Source organism: Schistocerca piceifrons, chromosome 8 (genome assembly GCF_021461385.2).
Source record: "Schistocerca piceifrons isolate TAMUIC-IGC-003096 chromosome 8, iqSchPice1.1, whole genome shotgun sequence".
Lineage (NCBI taxonomy): Eukaryota > Metazoa > Arthropoda > Insecta > Orthoptera > Acrididae > Schistocerca > Schistocerca piceifrons.
Window position 1 is genome coordinate 386555986 of NC_060145.1, and position 23633 is coordinate 386579618.

Sequence of the window (23633 nt, forward strand, 5' to 3'; positions counted from 1 at the left end):
ATGTCTCTAATATTCTGTTCCTTAATTTGTGACTTGCGAGGAATATTGTTCTCTTCTGAAAACATACTGCGGCTATGTGATGTATAACAAAACAGCTTTTTGAACATAGTGCCGAGAACATTTGAAGGCGCCAAATCTCACATTTTGCAGTGGAATCAAAAATAATGTATACGGTTTTCTACATAACTTATTCACATCGAAAAAATTGAGAAGATATTCTGATACCACAGAATTATGCTACCCACATCATCACTGCAAAAAGTAATGAGACAAAATATAAAATAAATAATTTATTAAAAGCTTTCTAGGTGCGATTCTAGGGAACTGGCTGGCTCTCATTGCCAATAATGAAGTTTTGGTTTCAAGTGCCATTAATACTGAGCCACTACATTTTTTGTGGTAATACAAGTACAGTAAAACAGCAGTAGTAGTTTAAATAGTAGAACTGCAGTCAACAAAAACCGTTTCTCATATGTTTTAAATTTTTTACTGGAGAGTAACTAAGTCAAATTCATGAAAAAAATCTCTCAGTATTGACTTCTGTTTCTTACAGAACTCCATTCTTGAGATAACATGTTGCAAAGTTCACAGCAGAACTCTCTATGCGTTAAGGAACGAACTGCAGCATCGTCGACTGGTCACTCTGTTTTGCCACTGATAAACATGGCTTGTCTTTCAGATGATCTTCCCTATTTTTATTCAGTGATATTCTTCAAATCTTGTGTTTCAGGGTAAGAAATTTTTTATAGCTGTTTGAGGTGGATGAGTATGAAACACTTTGATCAAACTGCATTGGGAAATGTTACACGCCTGCATTGACGACGGCGTTTCAGCAGCATCTTTAAAATCAAAGAAGTCAGTTGTATGTATTGGAATTATATGGAATGCGTTAATAGATTTAGCTGATTCAACAATCTTGTGGAGATCTTGCGGAACAAAAGCCTTGCTAGCCTTTCTTTGTTTCTTTATAGTTGCAAAATCTCCGTCACAGCTCAAAATGCTGTGCCCATACACCATATACCTGTATGTTATCTCTTCAAACGTGCCATCTGGTAATGCATATTTCAAACATTTTCTTCACGATTTGACATTTGGAACATGTCCAGGAACATGCTACAGAGTAACGAAAATACAATAGCACAGAAAACACGTTTTGTGAAAAAAAATGGCACTAAGAACGTTTTCCATTTCTACTAGAACGTATTCCATTTCTACTCTTGATTTTAGCCTAACAGAAGCAGCAGGGACAACAGTCTGTCAGTTGGTCAGTAACAGGTTTAGGGGAGGGAGAGATAAGGACCTGCTCTTATCAGGTGAGAGCACAAGCCGTGGCGTGATTGTACTATTTATTCAATATATCAGTTACGAAATGAAACTCTCAACCATTGTTACATAATCGCCTATGAGCGGGAACTTATCTGCTAATACCAAACTATGGCCCAGGGAAGTACGATACGATCACAACTGCTCTCGGCGTATTTTACTGAATTTGTGCAAAATATTAGGTATCCCAGATTTCTCGCACATGACACCCACACCCACACACACACACACACACACACACTCACACACACACACACACACACACACACACACACACACACACAAGCGCGTGCGCACGTATGATATGTTATCCAGCGAAAATTGTGCTAAAAATAAGGGGAATGGGGGGGGGGGGGGTAGCGTCAGGATAGGAATCCGACCACCAACGACCACTAACATTGGCTCACACCATGTAACATAGAGGAGCCCGTAGTAGAACGAAAGAGACAAAGGGAAATACAAGGACTTTTATTTCTGGCTGTATCAGTGATGTCAGTCCTGTATTCTTTGTAACTGCTCACAAGGGAAGCTCCCCATCGCCCCCCCCCCCCCCCCCTCAGATTTGGTGATTAAGATGGCCCAGAGGATAGTCTGTCAAAAACTCAAAACATTTCGCACTTTCAGCGTCTTCCCTTTCCAATTTATAGTTGTCACAGCCTCGGGTCTTGCTTGTAAGTTCTGTAAATTTTTTCTTTTCGTTGTTCTCTGAGTTCTGCAGGTAAAGTATGTCGTTTTCTGTGAATGAAAGAGCGTATGCAGTGCAAACTTAAGTCCGTACTGGTTCATTTAAGCCGAGAAAGTTTTCATCAACAATTCCTGAACTTCACTACTATTCCTGCAAAAGTAGTGTTCGTAAGTGGATAACAAAATGGCAATCCACTGGCGATGTCTCTAATTCTAAGCTTAACCGCAAGCCTTCAGTGAACTCTGGAAGTGGTTGCGAATATTTTACAGAAAGTTATGGTTAGCTCGAAAGAAATCCGTCGGGCAGTTTTCGGAACAGGCAGTTGTTAGACCAACATCTTGTCGTTTTGTACTTGAGATCTTAAACCTGAAATTTTTTCCGCAAGTCGTGCGTTCAGGCATTACTAGCAACTAATAAAGAAAGAGTCTTAAGTATCAAGAGCAGTTGCTAAACAGGTCTTATTTTAATGTCACATATTCCAACAGCAGGTCGTACGGGACAAAACTAGGAGAAAAATTGCTATTATTTTACGGATAGTAGATATGAGGTCGTGGTTGTAAAAATCAGTGTAATTCAACATAGTTTATCGATCTAGATATTACGAAGAAAGATGGTCGCCATGCTTTCAAAGTATGTACGAAATTGACAACACAGATATTTTGATACACAGTAAGTCTTGTCATCCACACAGCCAAAAACCTACTACCTTTCGCAGTCTAACATATGGAGTTTTTAAAGTCCTGATGAATGAGCAAGACAGAAAGGCGGAGCTATTGTTGTTGTTGTGGTCTGCAGGCCAGAGACTGGTTTGATGCAGCTCTCCATGCTACTCTACCCTGTGCAAGATTCTTCATCTTCCAGTACCTACTGCAACCTACATCCTTCTGAATCTGCTTAGTGTATTCATCTCTTGGTCTTCCTCTACGATTTTTCCCCTCCACGCTGCCCTCCAATACTAAATTGGTGATCCCTTGATGCCTCAGAACATGTCCTACCAAAAGATTCCCTTCTTCTAGTCAAGTTGCGCCACAAATTCCACTTCTCCCTAGCTCTGTTCAATGCCTCCTCATTAGTTATGTTGAAACGTCCCCTTTGAACAATTCTTACAAGACTGTCCTTAAACTGACATACAATATTTTTAGCGCAACGCAATCTGACTTTCAAAATTCCCTACAAAAGAATGGCCCTGACGAACATTAAACTATACCTTTCACAAATCACTTACCTCACAAAAATCTTCGCTGCTCAAGCTACTGCAATACAGCGAGCGCCACTACTGCCAGCTAAATAAAAGATTCAAACTATGGAAGGCACTAACTACTGATAGGGATAGTTAGCAAATGAAAGATATTAATAGAGAACGAACAATGTATTTACCTTGATATCATCACAAGTCATAATATATATATCAGTTCATGACAAATTACAAATCTCCGCCATCTCTCTCCCCACATCCACCACTGCTGGCGGCTCACCTCCAACTGCGCAACGCTACGCGCTGTTCACAGCCAGCTGCCTAACACTACAATGGCAGACAACAATGCAAACTAGCCACAGACTGCACACAGCACAGCCAGTGATTTTCATATTGAGCGCTACGTAACGTTGCCAATAAGAAAACATAAACAGCCTACTTACATAGAGAAAACATAAACAGCCTACTTACATAGAGAAAACATAAACAGCCTACTTACATAGCCCCCATGCTCCCCACAAAAAATTTTACAAATGGTGTTGGGCACTGGCCAATACAGATTTGACAAAAATTTTTCGCAATTACAGTAACAAAGAAATCAAATGCACACACTTATTGATACAACGTTGGTCAAAAGCTAAAATTTTGTCACAGTCCATAAAGACAGTCCTGATCATTCATTACGGTAAAATATAGTGTTTTTCTCAAAGTCTGAGCAGTAGAAAAAAATGCACACGGAAGTAGTGCATTTCCATGCAGTCTTGAAGAAGTAGTGTGGTCCTGCCCAACGGAAAGACAGTGCTGACTCTCGACATGCAGACAAGTAATGGTTCACAACAGAGCAAACCCACAGCTGAGTCATCCGAAGTTTTGAAGAATGTTGGTAGGTAGGTCATCACAGAGCAGACCCACTGTAGTCCTGGTAGAGATTACGGTATTGGTGGGCCACCAGAGGTGCAGACCCACTGCAGGCCTTGTAGAAATAATGGTACTGGTGAGTCAGCAAAGGTGTAGACCCACTTTAGTCCTTGTAGAAATGGCCAGCAGCCATCTGTTGCGACTGTGCAGGTGCACAATCACCATCGAAGAGTCTTGCAGAGAATATAGCAAGTCCATAAACCACCACTTGTGCACTCACAAAGTTTTTTGGAAGTGTCCTTAGAACCAGCAATGCTGTTATTCAGTCCCTTGCTGAATTATCAACACACATGCAAACACTATCAGTCCCTACTTCTCACATATTGTCCATATAGTATGACCAACAGAAACGTGTGCAGTGAAATGTTACTTAATTTGAAGAACTGGTAACAATTACAATTTTATAACATGAGAATACAATAACAAAGGTACACAATACATCATTAAAAACATAAAATACAGATAACATTTGTAGTACCGGCTTTACAACAGAATAGAAATAAACATATACATCAGTGGAATTATGACATGAGTACATACATAAAAGATCACAATAACTTTTGAAACATCAACTTCACACATGAGCATTAAACAGAACAGAATTAATAATGTCTAACATCTTTACAAAGTAAATAACATATTATTAATGCCAATTATATTCGAGGATAACAGTATTCCTCACCATAGTGAATGTAGCTTAATATTAAAAGAAGAAAAAATTCTATGAAACTACACAGAGACAGGAAGAAAACAAATACACAAGGGTACACACACACATAGTGGGATAACACCAATAGGAAAGGACAGGGTTCGTTTTCAGTGTAACATTTGGTACTGCAGTCCAACCCAAAACTTCATATATCTTTCCTCTTATTTCATCCTTTGTTTCCACAAAAAAAATTCTAACTAAGCATGCTTTCTGTGTTTATATGTTCACACATTTCGTACCTCATTTTTATTTTCCATTATCTTACCTCATCATTTATTTCCAAGAAAATCCTACCTAAACCTGTTTTCTCAATGCATTTCTTCCAATTCATCGCAACTCATTCTCTTAGAGGCTACCCCCTCTTAAGCTAACTTAAATCTACTGAGCTCAGATGCTAAACTAAGGAACGAGGCAATGCAGCAGCACAAAACAATTAACACAAGCAGCAATGACAAAAAATACAGATTGGCAAAGCTAGCAGCAGCAAATGTAATAACTTATATCAAAACATGACATAGCTCAAGCAGAAAAAATAGTACACTAAAGATAACAATGCAGATAAGGGAAATGTATAATCACATCTTAATGTCTATGTAATTAAAGTGGTGCACCACAAGAAGTTATTCTACCAAAAAGTTACCAATTACTTGAAAAGAAAATTATGAATGCAGTTACTAGTTCCTTCTTATTGTTCTTTCCTTTCCAAGTGCTCCTTTTTTAAAGAATGTGGATCATAAAATAATTATTTAATAGATCTGTTGACAGAAAGTGTTCACATTAGCAAATGCATTTAATTTTATTTTATGAAACCAATGCTGCAACACAGCTGGAAAACAGATGTCAAATGAAATAAGCAATTACGCAAACCAAAGCATAAAAACATCATTCAATAGCTATGTGGCATTTCGTAAGTCAGTAGCTCTCAATTCTCGTAGAAAGACACTTGTCATTATCAGGTTTGCAGATGTAAGAATATTTCCAAGGATAATGGCCTCCCCTTTTTTTTTTGTGCTACCTGTGCCGCTGAAAAGGGCTCGCAATAATGGCTTTTTCTCCAGGCGTCTGACACAGCTGGGTGCCCGCGACGCATTACGTGCAGGTGGTCACTTAACTTTCGTACGGAAATATTTACGACAGGAGATTCTGCTACCGTGGTAGTCTCATATAAAAATATTTCACAGGTCAAGAATTAGCGTTGCAAATCTGTAGAAACAAAACCCTATAAATATAACAGTGTCCAAAAAAATTTTCAGTGGCATTGTGATACATTCATGCATATACACACACATTTCATAACTCTTAAAGTACGATTCTTGGTTTCCAACAACCTTTTCATAAATCAGAGTCCCTAACCCCTACTCCTTATTCCTTACCTTATTACACATATACATATTCATATTCATCAACACGTCTTCAATATTTCATCATAATAGCTACATAGCATAATCAGATTCCTCATATAGCATCAGCTTATTTATCATAAACATACCTCAACAGCATAGTACACATCGTCGTCATAATAATAACATCATAACACTTCAGTCAAATCTTAAAATCGTCGTAACTTCCTCCAAAAATTTCAAAACGTAAAAAAAATTCTCTGCTCATTTCAATAGTGTCATCTACCTCAAACGTACTTTAAAATCATGCTCCCTTACCAAATATATCATTCAAATCTCTCATAGTATCACAATGGTTCCGAAAAAATATGAACAGTTTACAAAGTACAGACAAAATACAGTTTCATAAGTGTGAAGTTATCCAACCGTGTAATTGCGTAAACATGTGTCACTGATGCAGTAAAATAAATGTTTGTCTCTCTCAGTTAAATAATCAGATAGCTGTGTAATTTGTGTGTTAGAGAAATAAGGTACCGATGTGTAAAGTTGTATAAGCAAATACCATATTAGCTAGGGTTCCTTGTGGTTGCCACACACATGGTACACAAAGTAAGTGTGTACCCCCCTGAGGATAAATGTAATTATACCCTCAGGTGTTACAAATTACAGCAATGGAATGAAATGTATCACGGAAAACTTTCTTTGTAATTAAAAAATCTTTGAAAATAAGTGTTTTAAGTATAAGATTAATCACTCAAATGCGTGTCCTGTAGCGCTAAATGCGCGTCTTGCTGTAAGATAATCTGTGTGGAAGTGTCGTAGTTATCGTCCTCCGAAAGCTAAGTTCTGCATAAGTCAATGTACTTACCACATGATAAACAAAAGTGAAATGCTTTGCGTATAAATGTCTTAGTTATTACGCTTATTGCCGTGATGAGGAAAGTACTGTGCTGTAACGTATTGTTGTGCTATGGAAAAGGCAGTCTCATTGTAGCTATACCACAAAAGTTACTACTAAAACCTGTTTTACTTTCCAGAATAAAACAGAAAACTGTGCAGATATAAAACAGAAACACTGCAAAAGCAACATTGTAAATTGTCACTCATTAGTAGCGTCGTGATAAAATCGTGTAGCTGTCACATAAACTAACCACTGTGCCATCTGGTATCTCACTGAAAGTACTTTAAATCCAGAATATATTTTCAAGTAAACCAAAATGTTGCATTAAAATCTCATTAGCAGTACTGGTAAATGTTCTAAGTATGTAAGCCTTATAGTCGTTCCATAATCGTGCAACTAACAAGCAAGAATGTACACACACAATAACACTGTGACGTCTGTTCACTATAACAATGCATTCGTCATTTCCGTTTAAGTAAGTTCTCTTGGTTCTTGATTGGATATTTAACTTCAAACATTGTTGTATGTTAACAGATTCTAAGTCTGACAATGCATATTAGTAATGTGAAGCGAAAAATTTTATGGCAAAGACTAAGTTAAAAAGCAGATTATCTTTCAATAAACGGTTTTACATTTGAAAAGTGGTACAATCTTTTACTCTTCATAGTACTCAGAGTTTCAACATCAACCCAGTTATCGTGCGGTATACGTCGGTAAAGAATACTGGAATATTTCTCAAGGTTAGCGTCTTATGTTATTTTTCTCGGAGCCAGCGGGCGCACGCGGCTGCCTGCTGTGCGAGTCATTGTCTGTTCCTTTGTTGGCGCGCGTCGTTATTGGGATTTGGAGACCTAACTTCTACAAATTCACCGTGACGAGAGGGCCCTGCTCTGTTTGAATCCCGCCAGTTCTGATGCAATTCAGGTCTGTCGTTACGATCATATCGTCTGTCGTCATGTCGGTAGATTCCATAGTTTCTTTCTTGTCGGTCATGTGGTGGAGAATTTCTTCCTGAATCGTAACTGCGCCCTGAACTGTTGCGTCTGAAAGTATTCTGTCTCCCTTGATAAAAATAGTTCTGGTTACCATATTGTCTGTTTCTATGGTTATCTCTGTCATATTCATTTCTACGGAAATGCGATCTTTCTCTGTAACTATTACTGCTCTGCCAACGGTTGTCATACGGGTGGTGTCTGTTTTGGTCACGATTTGTGTTGTGAGAATAACCTTGTCGTGTCCAGTTATTATTTCTTTCATCGCGGAATTGCGACGGATGTGACCTGTAATTGTTGTGTTCCTGGTTTCGCGTTCCGCGATTGTCAGTGTCAATTTCTAATTCTTGTAAGAGTCCCTGAAATGCTTCAATGTCGTCTTTGCAACGTCCTGCCAAAATAATATGTCGTAAATGTTCAGGCAGTTTGATTAAGCAAATGCGGATGAGTTCTGAGGGGCTGTATGGGTTTGACAGGTACTGATTCTTGTGCAACATGTCTTCAAAATATTTCATAAGACTGGAAAATTCAGATTGTTCGAAACGTTTCATCATTATGATGCTTTGTTTTACTCGGTCTTGTGTGGCCTGAGACCAATATGCTGAGAGGAAGGCATGGTAAAACTCTCCTTCACTGTGGCAATCGTGAATGACCGACCGCATTCTTACAGCTGGTTCATTCTCCAAGCAGCCACACATAAATTCTAATCTGTGTTCTAACGACCAGTTGGGAGGAAAACAATGAGAGAATTGATGAAGCCATGCTTGTGGATGAATGTCGTTGCCAGAATTCTTAAATGTTTTGAATTTACGTGTAGTAATGAACAGCTTATAGTCAAAATCATCATGTCGGCGAGTCGCATATCGGTCATTGTTAGGTCGTGTCGGCCGTTCCATATCAAAATTCGGTGCACATTGCCAATTTCTTTCATAACTTCCGAAATGCCCTGTGTTATTATTTTGTGGCTGTTCCGTATTTCTGTGTCCCTCTTCCCGTATTGGGGCGCGAGTATCCTCTGAAATACGTAATTCTTGAATTACCTGTGTCAGCTGATCTTGTACTTCCCGGATTTCTCTTTTGTATTGTGTATTGATTTGATTTTGATTTTGTTTGAATTTTCTAATTTCTACATACTCTTCAGTGTCAGTGAAGGCTACAGGTGTTGTGTTATTCAGATCATCATCTACCTTTGTAGATAAGTTAGTGAACTGATCTGAAAGTTCGGCTACTTTATCCGATAGTGAAATTATTTCCTCTGTATGTTTTTCTGAACCAAGTTTCAGAGTATCTACTGTGTCCTTTAAGTTTTCCTGAGTTTTTGCAAGTTGCGTAACCGAATCGGTAGATGCAACTGAGTCAATTTTAGCTTGCAAGGTGTTGTGATTTTCATGAAAAATAGTTTGCAGTTCTTTTATGGCTGCTTCATGATTCTGTAATGCATTTTCATGCCGCGAAAAAATAGGTTGGAAATGCTCACAAATTTGTGATTTTCCGTCATTACAGACTTTTTGACATTTCGATTCAATGTTATGTAACTCACTAGTTAAATCTTCACGTGTTTGTTCAAGTGTGGTGTCTAACTTTTGAAGATTTTGTTCCATTGTGTCTAACTTTTTGAGATTTTGTTCCACTGTGTCTAACTTTTTGAGATTTTGTTCCACTGTGTCTAACTGTTGCTGTGTTTGTCTCTGGTGTTGTTCCATTGTGTCTAACTTTTCAAGCTTTTGCTGTGTTTGTCTCTGATTTTGTTCCATTTGTTGCATTAATTGCAATAATAATGTATTAGTGTCTGGAATCTGTTTCTCTACGCTTTTCGGCAGTGCATTTGCACCGACAACATTCACATTTTGACAGGCAGAAAATGTGTCTTGACTTATTTGAGAAAACGGTGATGACCCAAAACCTGAATCTACAGTATTTGCGAAATTGTGTCCTGTCATTTCGGATTCCTGAGGCGAGCTGTTGCCGACCGATCGATCGATAATGCTTCCCTCTTCACTAATTGTTTCACTGTCCACGCCATTGTTTGCCGCCCGCTCCATTTCCCTATGCACAATTACCAAATTACTACTTTGAACATCAGTTAATTCATTACTCGGTGGCGCTAACACACTGCTCTCATTTTCACTGTCATTTCTCAGTTTACTTTGGAGCCTAGTATTACGTTTTTCACACGCCATTATTGTCACAGTATTTCACACGACAACACAGAAAAACACAATTTGAAGAGCAAAAATAAGAGAACACATTAACATAGCACTGAAATTAATATCTAGTTAATTACAGCTGCGAAATACTTGGTGCAAATCTATATGCATGCCACAACTGTTTTAATGTACAACAATGAAAGGCTACAACTACAAAGGAGATTCTCTCTACAATTACGCGCTAGCAATAAACAAAAGCTACACTAAATACACAAACTACAAGAAAAATCAGAAGATTCCAGTGAGGTATCCTAGGCTAAGGGTCGACATATGAAACGTCCCCTTTGAACAATTCTTACAAGACTGTCCTTAAACTGACATACAATATTTTTAGCGCAACGCAATCTGACTTTCAAAATTCCCTACAAAAGAATGGCCCTGACGAACATTAAACTATACCTTTCACAAATCACTTACCTCACAAAAATCTTCGCTGCTCAAGCTACTGCAATACAGCGAGCGCCACTACTGCCAGCTAAATAAAAGATTCAAACTATGGAAGGCACTAACTACTGATAGGGATAGTTAGCAAATGAAAGATATTAATAGAGAACGAACAATGTATTTACCTTGATATCATCACAAGTCATAATATATATATCAGTTCATGACAAATTACAAATCTCCGCCATCTCTCTCCCCACATCCACCACTGCTGGCGGCTCACCTCCAACTGCGCAACGCTACGCGCTGTTCACAGCCAGCTGCCTAACACTACAATGGCAGACAACAATGCAAACTAGCCACAGACTGCACACAGCACAGCCAGTGATTTTCATATTGAGCGCTACGTAACGTTGCCAATAAGAAAACATAAACAGCCTACTTACATAGAGAAAACATAAACAGCCTACTTACATAGAGAAAACATAAACAGCCTACTTACAATGTGATCTACCCATCTAATCTGCAGCATTCTTCTGTAACACCGCACTTTGAAAGCTTCTAATCTGTTCTTGTCCAAACTATTTATCGTCCACGTTTCATTTCCGTACATGGCCACAGTCCATGCAAATACTTTCAGAAACGACTTCCTGACACTTAAGTCTACACTCAATGTTAACAAATTTCTCTTCTTCGGAAACGCTTTCCCTGCCATTGCCAGGCTACATTTTATATCCTCTCTACTTCGACCATCATCAGTTATTTTGCTCCCCAAATAGCAAAACTCATTTACTACTTTAAGCGTCTCATTTCCTAATCTAATACCATCAGCATCACCCGATTTAATTCGACTGCATTCCATTATCTTCGTTTTGCTTTTGCTGATATTCATCTTATATCTTCCTTTCAAGACACTGTCCATTCCGTTCAACTGCTCTTCCAGGTCCTTTGCTGTCTCTGGCAGAATTACAATGTCACCGGTGCAGCTCAAAGTTTTTATTTCTTCTCCATGGATTTTAATTCCCACTCCGAATGTTTCTTTTGTTTCCTTTACTGCTTGCTCAATATACAGATTGAGAAACATCGTGGATAAGGTACAACCCTGTCTCACTCCCTTCCCAAACACTGCTTCCCTTTCATGCCCCTCGACTCTTATGACTGCCATCTGGTTTCTGTACAAATTGTAAATAGCTTTTCGCTCCCTGTATTTTACCCCTGCCACCTTCAGAATTTGAAAGAGAGTATTCCAGTCAACATTGTCAAAAGCTTTCTCTAAGTCTGCAAATGCTAGAAACGTAATTTATTTTCTAAAAAAAATGGTTCAAATGGCTCTGAGCACTATGGGACTTATCATCTGAGGTCATCAGTCCCCTAGAGGCAGGATTCGAACCTGCAACCGTAGCGGTCGCGTGGTTCCAGACTGTAGCGCCTAGAACCGCTCGGCCACTCTGGCCGGCAATCTATTTTCTAAGATTAGTCGTAGGGTCAGTATTAAGGCTGAGCTAAACATCATAAAAAAGTTAGCCAGAGACACAAAAAAGTTATCCAGAGCTAACGATTACCACGAAAACAGTAAATAAATCAGTTACAAGAATAAGCGCACGAATGTGAAGGAGAATGGCGCGCGGAATACTAAGAGGGTCATAATTCCATATTTTGGAAATATTCCTCAGGAAGCAGCTAATATTTTCGAATCTTTTAAACAGAAAACAAAAGCAAACTTTATACAGAATTTTAGTGTACAGTATGTGCGTCCAAGAAAATTTTTTCCGGGAACCTGAATTAGTGTACTGTAATGAAATTTGAGGAGATCGTAAATATAGTATTGTTTTTACTTCCGCAAGAATCGTTTAACACGGAAAAGTATTCAGTCCCCGCAGTTTCGTGTTAAGCGTTTTCACTGTGTATCATAAAGCAACTACTGATTTTTACCAAGATCTATAGCTCCCATTTGAAAATTCCATAATCAATCTACAAACAACAAAAAAATGCAGAATGAGATTTTCACTCTGCAGCGGAGTGTGCGCTGATATGAAACTTCCTGGCAGATTAAAACTGTGTGCCGGACCGTGACTCGAACTCGGGACCTTTGCCTTTCGCGGGCAAGTGCTCTACCAACCGTTTTCGAGTCTCGATCCGGCACACAGTTTTAATCTGCCAGGAAATTTCAACAAAAAAATGGATCTAATGGCTCTGAGCAGTTGGGACTTAAAATCTGAGGTCATCAGTCCCCCAGAACTTAAAATTACTTAAACCTAACTAACCTAAGGACATCACACAACACCCAGTCATCGCGAGCAGAGAAAATCCCTGACCCCGCCGGGAATCGAACCCGGGAACCCGGGCGTAGATGTTTTGTGTTTCTTTGTACTTATATATTTTAAGAATGTCTCTATTTTGGATGGGATGTATCTTAATTACACTACTGGGCATTAAAATTGCTACACCAAGAAGAAATGCAGATGATAAACGGGTATTCATTGGACAAATATATTATACTAGAACTGACATGTAACTACATTTTCACGCAATTTGGGTGCATAGATCCTGAGAAGTCAGTACCCAGAACAACCACCTCTGGCCGTAATAACGGCCTTGATACGCCTGGGCATTGAGTCAAACGCAGCTTGGATAGCGTGTACAGGTACAGCTGCCCATGCAGTTTCAACACGATACCACAGTTCATCAAGTGTAGTGACTGGCGTATTTTGACGAGCCAGTTGCTCGGCCACCATTGACCAGACGTTTTCTACTGGTGAGAGATCTGGAGAATGTGCTGGCCAGGGTAGCAGTCGAACATTTTCTGTATCCAGAAAGGCCCGTACAGGACCTGCAACATGCGCTCGTGCATTATCCTGCTGAAATGTAGGGATCGCAGGGATCGAATGAAGGGTAGAGCCACGGGTCGTAACACATCTGAAATGTAAAGTCCACTGTTCAAAGTGCCGTCACAAGAGGTGACCGAGACGTGTAACCAATGGCACCCCATACCATCACGCCGTGTGATACGCCAGTATGACGATGACGAATACACGTTTCCAAAGTGCGTTCACCGCGATGTCGCCAAACACGGATGCGACCTTCATGATGCTGTAAACAGAACCTGGATTCATCCGAAAACACAACGTTTTGCCATTCGTGCACCCAGGTTCGTCGCTGAGTACACCACCGCAGGCGCTCCTGTCTGTGATGCACTGTCAAGGGTAACCGCAGCCATGGTCTCCGAGCTGATAGCCTATGCTGCTGCAAACGTCGTCGAACTGTTCGTGCAGATGGTTGTTGTCTTGCAAACGTCCCCATCTGTTGACTCAGGAATCGAGACGTTGCAGCACGATCCGTTACAGCCATGTGGATAAGATGTCTGTCATTTCGACTGCTAGTGATACGAAGCCGTTGGGGTCCAGCACGGCGTTCGGTATTACCCTCTTGAACCCACCGATTCCATATTCTGCTAACAGTCATTGGATCTCGACCAACGCGAGCAGCAATGTCGCGATACGATAAACCGGAATCGCGGTAGGCTACAATCCGACCTTTATCAAAGTCGGAAACGCGATGGTACGCGTTTTTCCTCCTTACACGAGACATCACAACAACGTTTTACCAGGCAACGCCGATCAACTTCTGTTTGTGTATGAGAAATCGGTTGGAAACTTTCCTCATGTCAGCACGTTGTAGGTGTCGCCACCCTTGTATGAATGCTCTAAAAAGCTAATCATTTGCATATCACAGCATCTTCCTCCTGTCGGTTAAATTTCGCGTTTGTAGCACGTCATCTTTGTGGTGTAGCAATTTTAATGGCCAGTAGTGTATAATAAGAGGATCTGCTCATTCCAACATCGCAGGATCCACAGCTGTTTGCAGCCGACCGGTTTGCGCGACCTTCTTGCGGTGATTCCGGTACGATGCGTTATCATGATTACAATGCGAACTTCCTTTAGATATGCAAGTTCAACAGAACAGGCACTGCGGCGACTACAGCCGTTATGAAATACATTATACGTATTCGCAATTGCGAATAAGGACAACCATCAGCTGTAGAATGGAATGACGATAGTGAAAAATCTGTGCCGGACCGGGACTCGAACCCGGGTCCACGCTTATGGCGAGCGGTCGCCTTACCTTTAGGCTACCGTTGCACGACTCAAGTCCAGACCAGAACCTCCGTATGTCGTCAACCATGCATCTACGACCTCTACTCGTACACCCATCATATTAAAAAAAAATGGTTCAAATGGCTCTGAGCACTATGGGACTTAACATCTGAGGTCATCAGTCCCCTAGAACTTAGAACTACTTAAACCTAACTAACCTAAGTACATCACACACATCCGTGCCCGAGGTAGGATTCGAACCTGCGACCGTAGCGGTCACGCAGTTCCAAACTGAAGCGCTTAGAAACGCACGGCCACACCGGCCGGCCCATCATATTCCCGGACCAGTCAGACGTTGGACTTGAAAGTCGCTTTTCCTGTATCGGTAGATAAATACGACATCGCAGTGCCTTCTCTGGGCATCCATGCATGTCCAAAGGCACTTTGCATCGTAATCACAACAACACAAGCACTGCAATATCGTATTTATCTACCGATGCCGGGCAAGCGACTTTCAAGTACGACTGACCTGTACGGGAATATACGGGGGTTAGAACTTTAATAGTGGCAACTATTTATTTACAGCTCGTAATGGATACGTGTTTCAAAGTTTTACTGACCTTCAACGTAGTCTCTAGCATTGTGCATAACCCGCTGCCAGCGATGTGGAAGTCGTAGGATACTCTTAGCAGTGCCAGTTGTGTTGACAGTTCGAGCAGCGCGGTCTATTGCCCGTCGTATTTGTAGCAGTTCTGAAGCGAATGCCGTGAAGTGTTTCCTTCTGTTTAGAAATCGACTTGAACTCACGTGGGCTTAAATGAGGGGAGTGCAGTAGCTGCCGGCCGGTGTGGCCGTGCGGTTCTAAGCGCTTCAGTTTGGAACCGCGTGACCGCTACGGTCGCAGGTTCGAATCGTGCCTCGGGCATGGATGTGTGTGATGTCCTTAGGTTAGTTAGGTTTAAGTAGTTCTAAGTTCTAGGGGACTGATGACCACAGATGTTAAGTCCCATAGTGCTCAGAGCCATTTGAACCATTTTGCGGTAGCTGGTATAGCACTTAACAGCCCCATCAGTCAAACAAATAAGTAACAGCTTGCACTGTAAGTACTTGAGCATTGTCCTGCAAAATGATGGTCAAGTCATGCAGAAAGTGTCATCACTTCTGTGTCTAAGGTGGTCGTAGGTTGTGTTCCAAAAATGAACAGCATAAAGACAGAAGTGATGACACTTTCTGCAGGACCTCACCATCATTTTGCAGGAAAATGCTCAAGCACGTAAAGTGCAAGCTGTTACTTATTTGTTTGACTGATGGTGCTGCTAAGTGCTATACCACCTACTGCACTCCCCTCATTTAAGCCCTCGTAAGTTCAACTCGATTTCCAAACTGAAGGAAACACTTCACGACATTCGCTTCAGAACTGCTACAAATTCGTCGGGCAATAGAGAGCGCCGCTCGAACTGTCAACACAACTGGCACTGTTAAGAGTATCCTACGATTTCCACATCGCTGGCAATGGGCTACACACAATGCTGGTGACTACTTTAAAGGTCCGTAAAACTTTAAAACACGTATCTGTTTTGTACGAGCTGTAAATAAATACACTCATGCTCATAAATTAAGGATAATGCTGATACATGGTGAAACAACACTCTGGTGGGTGGTTTGCGGGTGTAAATCACCTCGGCGTATGACCATGCGGTGCATCTGACCTGCGATCGTCGCACGGTGGCGCTGGCAGCAGTCTACGTACGCAGAGGTGTGTTGGTGCATGTCAAAGTACAGTGCAGCGAGTAAGTGTGCATACGTTTTCAGACGTGCTAATGGTGACTGTGTGTTAAAAATGGCTCAAAGAACATATATTGATGACGACATGACGGGTAGAATACTAGGGCGACTGGAGGCTGGTCAAACAAGCAGTCGTAGCACGGGCGCTCCGTGTGACACAAAGTGTGATCTCAAGAATATGGCAACGATTCCAGCAGACAGGAAACCTGTCCAGGCGCTACAGAACGGGACGTCCACAATGTACAACAGCCTCGCTCGGGACCTTACCGCAGCCACTGTAACAGTTGTCTCCAGACACACAGGCTACAGACGACTGAACAGACCTGGTTTATTCGCCCAGAGACCTGCAAGGTGCATTCCACTGACCCTTGGTCACAGGAGAACCCGTAAAGCCTGATGTCAAGAACACAGTACATGGTCATTGTAACAGTGGTCCCAGGTTATGTTCACGGACGACTCCAGGTATAGTCTGAACACTGATTCTCTCCGGGTTTTCATCTGGCGTGAACCAGGAACCAGATACCAACCCCTTAATGTCCTTGAAAGGGGTCTGTATGGAGGTCGTGATTTGATGATTAGGGGTGGGATTATGAGTGGTGCACGTACACCCCTGCATGTCTTTGAAAGAGGAACTGTAACAGGTCAGGCGTATCGCGACGTCATTTTGGTCCGCCTTTTCAGGGGTGCAGTGGATCCCACCTTCCTCCTTATGGATGATAACGCACGGCCCCACCGAGCTGCCATCGTGGAGGAGTACCTTGAAACCGAAGCTATCAGGCGAATGGAGTGGCCTGCCTGTTCTCCAGACCTAAACCCCATCGAGCACGTCTGGGATGCTCTCAGTCGACGTATTGCTGCACGTCTTCAAACACCTAGGACACTTCAGGAGCTCCGACATGCCTGGTGCAAGAATGGGAGGCTATACCCGAGCAGCTGCTCGACCACCTGATCCAGAGTAACCCAACCCGTTGTGCGGCCTGTGTACGTGTGCATGATGATTATATCCGAAATTGATGTCGGGGTACATGCGCAGGAAACAGTGGCGTTTTGTAGGACATGTGTTTCGGGGCGGTTTTCTCAACTTATCACCAATACCGTGGACTTACATATTTGTGTCGTGTGTTTTCCCTATGTGCCTATGCTATTAGCGCCAGTTCTGTGTAGTACCATGTTGCGTGGCACCACATTCTGCAATTATCCTTAATTTATGAGCATGAGCGTAGTTGCTATTAAAGTTCCAACTCTCGTACATGATGGATGTACGAGTAGAGGCCGTAGACGCATGGTTGACGACATGTGGAAGTTAGGGTCTGGACGTGAGTCGTACATGGGTAGCCAAATGGTCAGGCGACCGCTCGCGATAAGCGGGAAATCCGGGTTCGTGTCCCAGCCAGGCACAGATTTTCATTGTCATCATTCCATTCTACAGGTGATGGTTTCCTCATTCGCAATTGCGAATGCATTTCTTGCGATGATGACAGCCGCCTCACTCAACGACTGACCGTGCTTTTGTTCACTGCTATGTCTCCGTTGACGTGCTGCAAGAGCCTATGAATATCTGTAATGCTCTGGTTTTCCATCAAAATAAAGTCTGTGACAGCTCTCCACTTGGAACGCATATATTTTATAGACGCCATTTTGAAGACTACGTATAGTGCCACCTTCTATCGGAACTTTTTGAAACTATAGACAGTGAACCGGGAATATTCCACAACGTCGCACAGCAATTTCCGCATTTTTTCAACCGAAATTGGCCGAGAAAAAAAAGTTTTGCATTACTTATTGAACGCTCCTCGTATTCAAATAATCATATTTCGCTGCGTTACCTGCGAACAGAAGTCATAACTGGCCAATCATGAGCGTTTGTGTATTCCACTACATGCAAATCCAATAGAGCCGTTCCGCTACAGGAGCAATAATTATTTGTAAAAAAAATTTTTTATGTAACACTTTGCGGGGTATTTGCGAGATCTTGTGAGTGGGTGTGTCTTATTAAGAGCCGGCCGGTGTGGCCGTGCGGTTCTAGGCGCTTCAGTGTGGAACCGCGTGACCGCTACGGTCGCAGGTTCGAATCCTGCTTCGGGCTTGGATGTGTGTGATGTCCTTAGGTTAGTTAAGTTTAAGTAGTTCTAAGTTCTAGGGGACTGATGACCACAGATGTTAAGTCCCATAGTGCTCAGAGCCATTTGAACCATTTTTTTCTTATTAAGAACATGCAGATATAGAACCATGAATCCTGCAGCGCCGTATAGTGCAAGTGAATTGTGAGTCACTACGAAAATTCTTCCACGTGTAGGCCTACAGGAAACTTCGTTCTACCTAACATAGGTCAACGTTTACAGTATCCCTATTAAAAAATTATGTATATCAATGCCTAAACATGTGCCAGCAGAGAAAGGTAATTACCATGGGTATGCAGGTGCGATCACAAAAAATGCGATGTTTTCCGTAAAAAAGTAGGAAAAAGTTGTCTGAGTTGTAGTCACCGGTCGCGGTTTACTTGTCGTCTGGCGGCATGTTACGCAACTCGTCCAAGTCCAATAGGTGTGAAAGGAACCCTCATTAACACGTGTTTGTTATGCGACCAACAGGCGCTTCACTGACGTGCTTCTACGCCACACCGTCCTCTTGTTAGCTTCTGCCAACAGGAATAACAGCAGAAACCCTTCACTGATGAAGCGCTAAAAGATAATATTTTGACGTATTTCCAGACACCGTGTCTCATTCGTTAGAAAACATGATCTTTCGGTAGAGGGAAAACATCACATAAACATATCGTGCACACACAAAAACAAAGCTAAGTAACTTAACGTTGCAGGCAAAAATTTTTAAAAAGGGAATGACCTACTTAGAACTGATGCATAATGGAACTATGTTCCAATTTGCAATACTACCTACAATACTGTCATGTGCACAATATGACGTAGACCTAATCCGTCAGATGGTTCAACTGGCTCTGAGCACTATGAGACTTAACTGCTGAGGTCATCACTCCCCTAGAACTTAGAACTACTTAAACCTAACTAACCTAAGGACATCACACACATCCATGCCCGAGGCAGGATTCGAACCTGCGACCGCAGTGGTCTCGCGGTCCGTCAGATGTTATTGATTAAATGGTACTAGCTGTTCATTCCCACGAGATAATGAGTTCTATCGACAGGTTGTCTCCAATTGTTTCCATATTTTTGTATTTCTAGAAGCCTCACAAGCGTCTTCAGATAAAATTGCGAGACTATGGAGTACCGTCTCAGATGTGCGACTGAATTCGTGATTTTCTGTCAGAAATGTCACAATTCGAAGTGACGGAAAGTCATTGAGTAGAACAGAAGGAAAACCTGGCATTCTCCAAGGCAGTTTCATAGGTCATCTGCTGTTCTTAATCTACATAAACTATTTGGGAGAAGTTCTGAGCAGCCCTCTTAAATTGTTTGCAGAAAATCAAAACCAACTGCAGAATGACTTAGACAAGATAACTGTATGGTACGTAAAGTGGCAAGTAATTCTAAATAATGAAAAGCGTGAGGTCATTCACATGTGTACCAAAAAGCCATCTGTTAAATTTCGGTTACACGATAAATCACACAAATATAAAACCTGTCGATGCAGCTAAGTACGTAGGTATAATAATTACGAACATCATAAATTGGAACATTTGTACAGAAAACGTTGTGCGTTGAATGGAATCCTTGCCAGATGGGATTGACAGAAGACATAAAAAAATTCAAAGTAGAGCAGCCCGTTTTGTATTATCACTAAACTGGGGAGACTGTGTCCCGGATACGATACGCGAGTTGAAGACAAAGGCGTTCTTCGTTGCAGCGAGATCACGAAATTCCAATCGCCAACTTTCTCCTCCGAATGCAAAAATATTTTGTTGATGCCCATGTACGTTGTTACTTTTGTGCATCATTTCTACCGTAGCACCTGATCGGTACGTGGAGTAGAAGTTGGTGGTAGTAAAGCGGGAGACTGAGAAAGACTTGTCTGACGTGTGTATATCTAATTCCATTTAAGTCTCTTAATAGCAATATACAATCGATGTTCTTGTGCGCAGCATTGCCAAAGTACGTTTCGGATTACCGGTATATAAGTTACATAGGGCTCCTTGTATAATTAATACTAAAAATCGGAAATTTCAATTTTCGATGCTCGCGAATTAATATTATGAAGACAACTGGTTAAAGTGTAGGGTTCGGAATATACTTCGTTTATTTGACATATTTGTAAAATGCAATACATTAAAGAAAGAGAACTGGTTTAAAGTGTAAAGATTGGGATATTCTTTATTTATTTATTATATTTGGTTCAAATGGCTCTGAGCACTATGGGACTTAACATCTGAGGTCATCAGTCCCCTAGAACTTAGAACTGCTTAAACGTAACTAACCTAAGGACATCACACACATCCATGCCTGAGGCAGGATTCGAACCTGCGACCGTAGTGGTCGCGCGGTCCCAGACTGACGCGCCTAGAACCGCTCGGCATTATATTTGTAAAATGCAGTACATTAAAGAATGAATTACGAAAACATAATTATAAAATGAAATGAAACATATAATCTCGACGGACGACTGAAGGAAGGTAAGAGCGGCAAACACTTTTCCCAACATTAGTCTGAAAATCGAATTAATAATGAAGTAAAAAAAACTATAATTTGTAAAATTTAGATAAGATGTTGCCTGAAATGAGAAGCTCCCAACCATTTGGTCTGGCTTACTGCCAACGTGTTTGTAGAGATGTAAAGGGTGTGGAATATTAATGTAGCGTTAAAATTAACAGCCATTTTGTCTCAGTTGCTACTTCAATTACGCTTTATCACACTTATAAGAAAAAACAGTTTTCTTTTTTGTTACAGTATACGTTATGTGTAGTGAAATGTTTAAATATATAATATAAAATATATAAAATATACATAAAATAAATAAAATAAAATAAAATAAAATATTACATTATTAATTATGTATGATAGTGATTGGATGTAATTAATATTTGCTTATCTGGAACGTGGACGTTTAATTATTCGGTATCAGACGCTTGACAATGACTTTTTCGTAAATGTAATGTTATTCGTAGTTGACCGTGAAATAAGACTCAAATAATCGGACTTCGTATTTAAATCGTATCCAAAGACTGCTGCGGTAGGTGCGGACTCAAATCTAAATCTCAATATTAGAATAATTTGCCAGCCATGTCAATACGTCGTACAGAGGTGACTGTCTACTAAACATAAAAAGTTTACACAGTTTGTTAAATCAGATAATTTCAACGAATAAGCCTACAGTTAAATAATTCTACTTACTTTCATAAACATAAATTCCTTACAGAATCAAGTGCCTAGTAAGATTGCAACTCGCAGGGTTCTTATATAACATAAAATATGGCGGTGTGCCAGTTAATAAAATACACGTGCTTCCAGCCTCAGCTATTCTATCAACTGAGGAAATCTGTGCTACATGCATCTAGTATATTGAGAAGAAAAAATGGATACCTAAAGGCGGCCGCTGTGGCCGAACGGTTCTAGAAGCTTCAGTCCGGAACCACGTGGCTGCTACGGTCGCAGGTTCGAATCCTGCCTCGGGCATGGATGTGTGTGATGTCTTTAGGTTAGTTATGTTTAAGTAGTTCTAAGTTCTAGGGGACTGATGACCTCAGAAGTTAAGTCCCATAGCACTCAGAGCCATTTGAACCATTTGATAGCGATATGCACATATGCAGATGGCGGTAATTTGGTGTACAGGCGGTATGAAATGGCTGTGCATTGGCGATTCGTGTAAAAAGGGTTCGGACGTGGCAGTGGCCATGCGACGGGAATTAACAGACTATGAACGAGAAGTGGTAGTTGGAGATGGACACATGGCACATTCCATTATGTAAGTAGTTAGGGAATTCAGTATCCACTGTGTCAAGTGTGTGTCGAGAATACCACATTTCAGCATTACCTCTCACCACAGACAACAACAAAAAAATGGTTCATATGGCTCTGAGTACTATGGGACCAACATCTGAGGTCATCAGTCCCCTAGACTTAGAACTAGTAAATCCTAACTAACCTAAGGACATCACAAACATCCATGCCTGAGGCAAGATTCGAACCTGTGACGTAGCAGTCGCGCGGTTCCGTTATTGAAGCGCCTAGAACCGGCCGGCCACAAACAACACATTGGCGACTGCCTTCACTTAGCGACCGAGAGCGTCGGCGGTTGCATAGAATTGTCGATGCTAACAGACAAGCAAAACTTCGTGAAAGAACTGCAGAAATCAATGTTGGGACGAATGATTAACGTGTCCGTTAGGACAGTGCGACGAAACGTGGCTCTAATGGGCGATGGCAGCGGACGACCGACGCTAGTGCTTTTGATAACAGCACGACGTCGCCTGCAGCGCCTCTCCTGGGCTCGTGGCCATACTGGTTGGACCCTAGACGACTGGAAAGCGGTGACCTGGTCACATGAGTCCGGATTTCAGTTGGTAGGAGCTGATGGTAGTGTTCGAGTGTGGCGCAGTCCCCATGAAGCTATGTAATCACGTTGTCAACAAGGCACTGTGCAAGCTGGTGGTTGTTCCATAATGGTGTACGCTGTGTTTGTATGGACTGGACTGGGTTCTCTGGTCCAAATGAAACGATCGTTGACTGGAAATGGTGATGTTCAGCTACTTGGAGATCATTTGGTGCCGTTCATGGACTTAACTTTTCCAAATAACGATGGAATTTTTATAGATGACAATGCGCCCTGTCACTGGTTTGAAGGACATTCTGAACAATTCGAGCACCCGACATGAATCCCACCAGACATTTATGGGACACGATTGATGCACAAAATCCTGCACTGGTAACACTTTCGCAGTTGTGGGCGGCTATAGAGACAGCAGACTCCGTCACTACGTCTGGCGACAGGAGATCCGCCACCCTACTACCTGGTATCCCACTAGTTTAGTCATCTCAATGTAATGTAAAGGGTCGAATGAGCGGTGGAGGTGTACGTAATGTGGAAGGGTTCGTGGCTAGGTAAGGTTCTGGAGTTCAGATAAGCATAACTGAAAGAACACTGGGCCGGATTACAAAGAGAGAAAAGGTGGTGAGGGAAGTAGGGCCCTA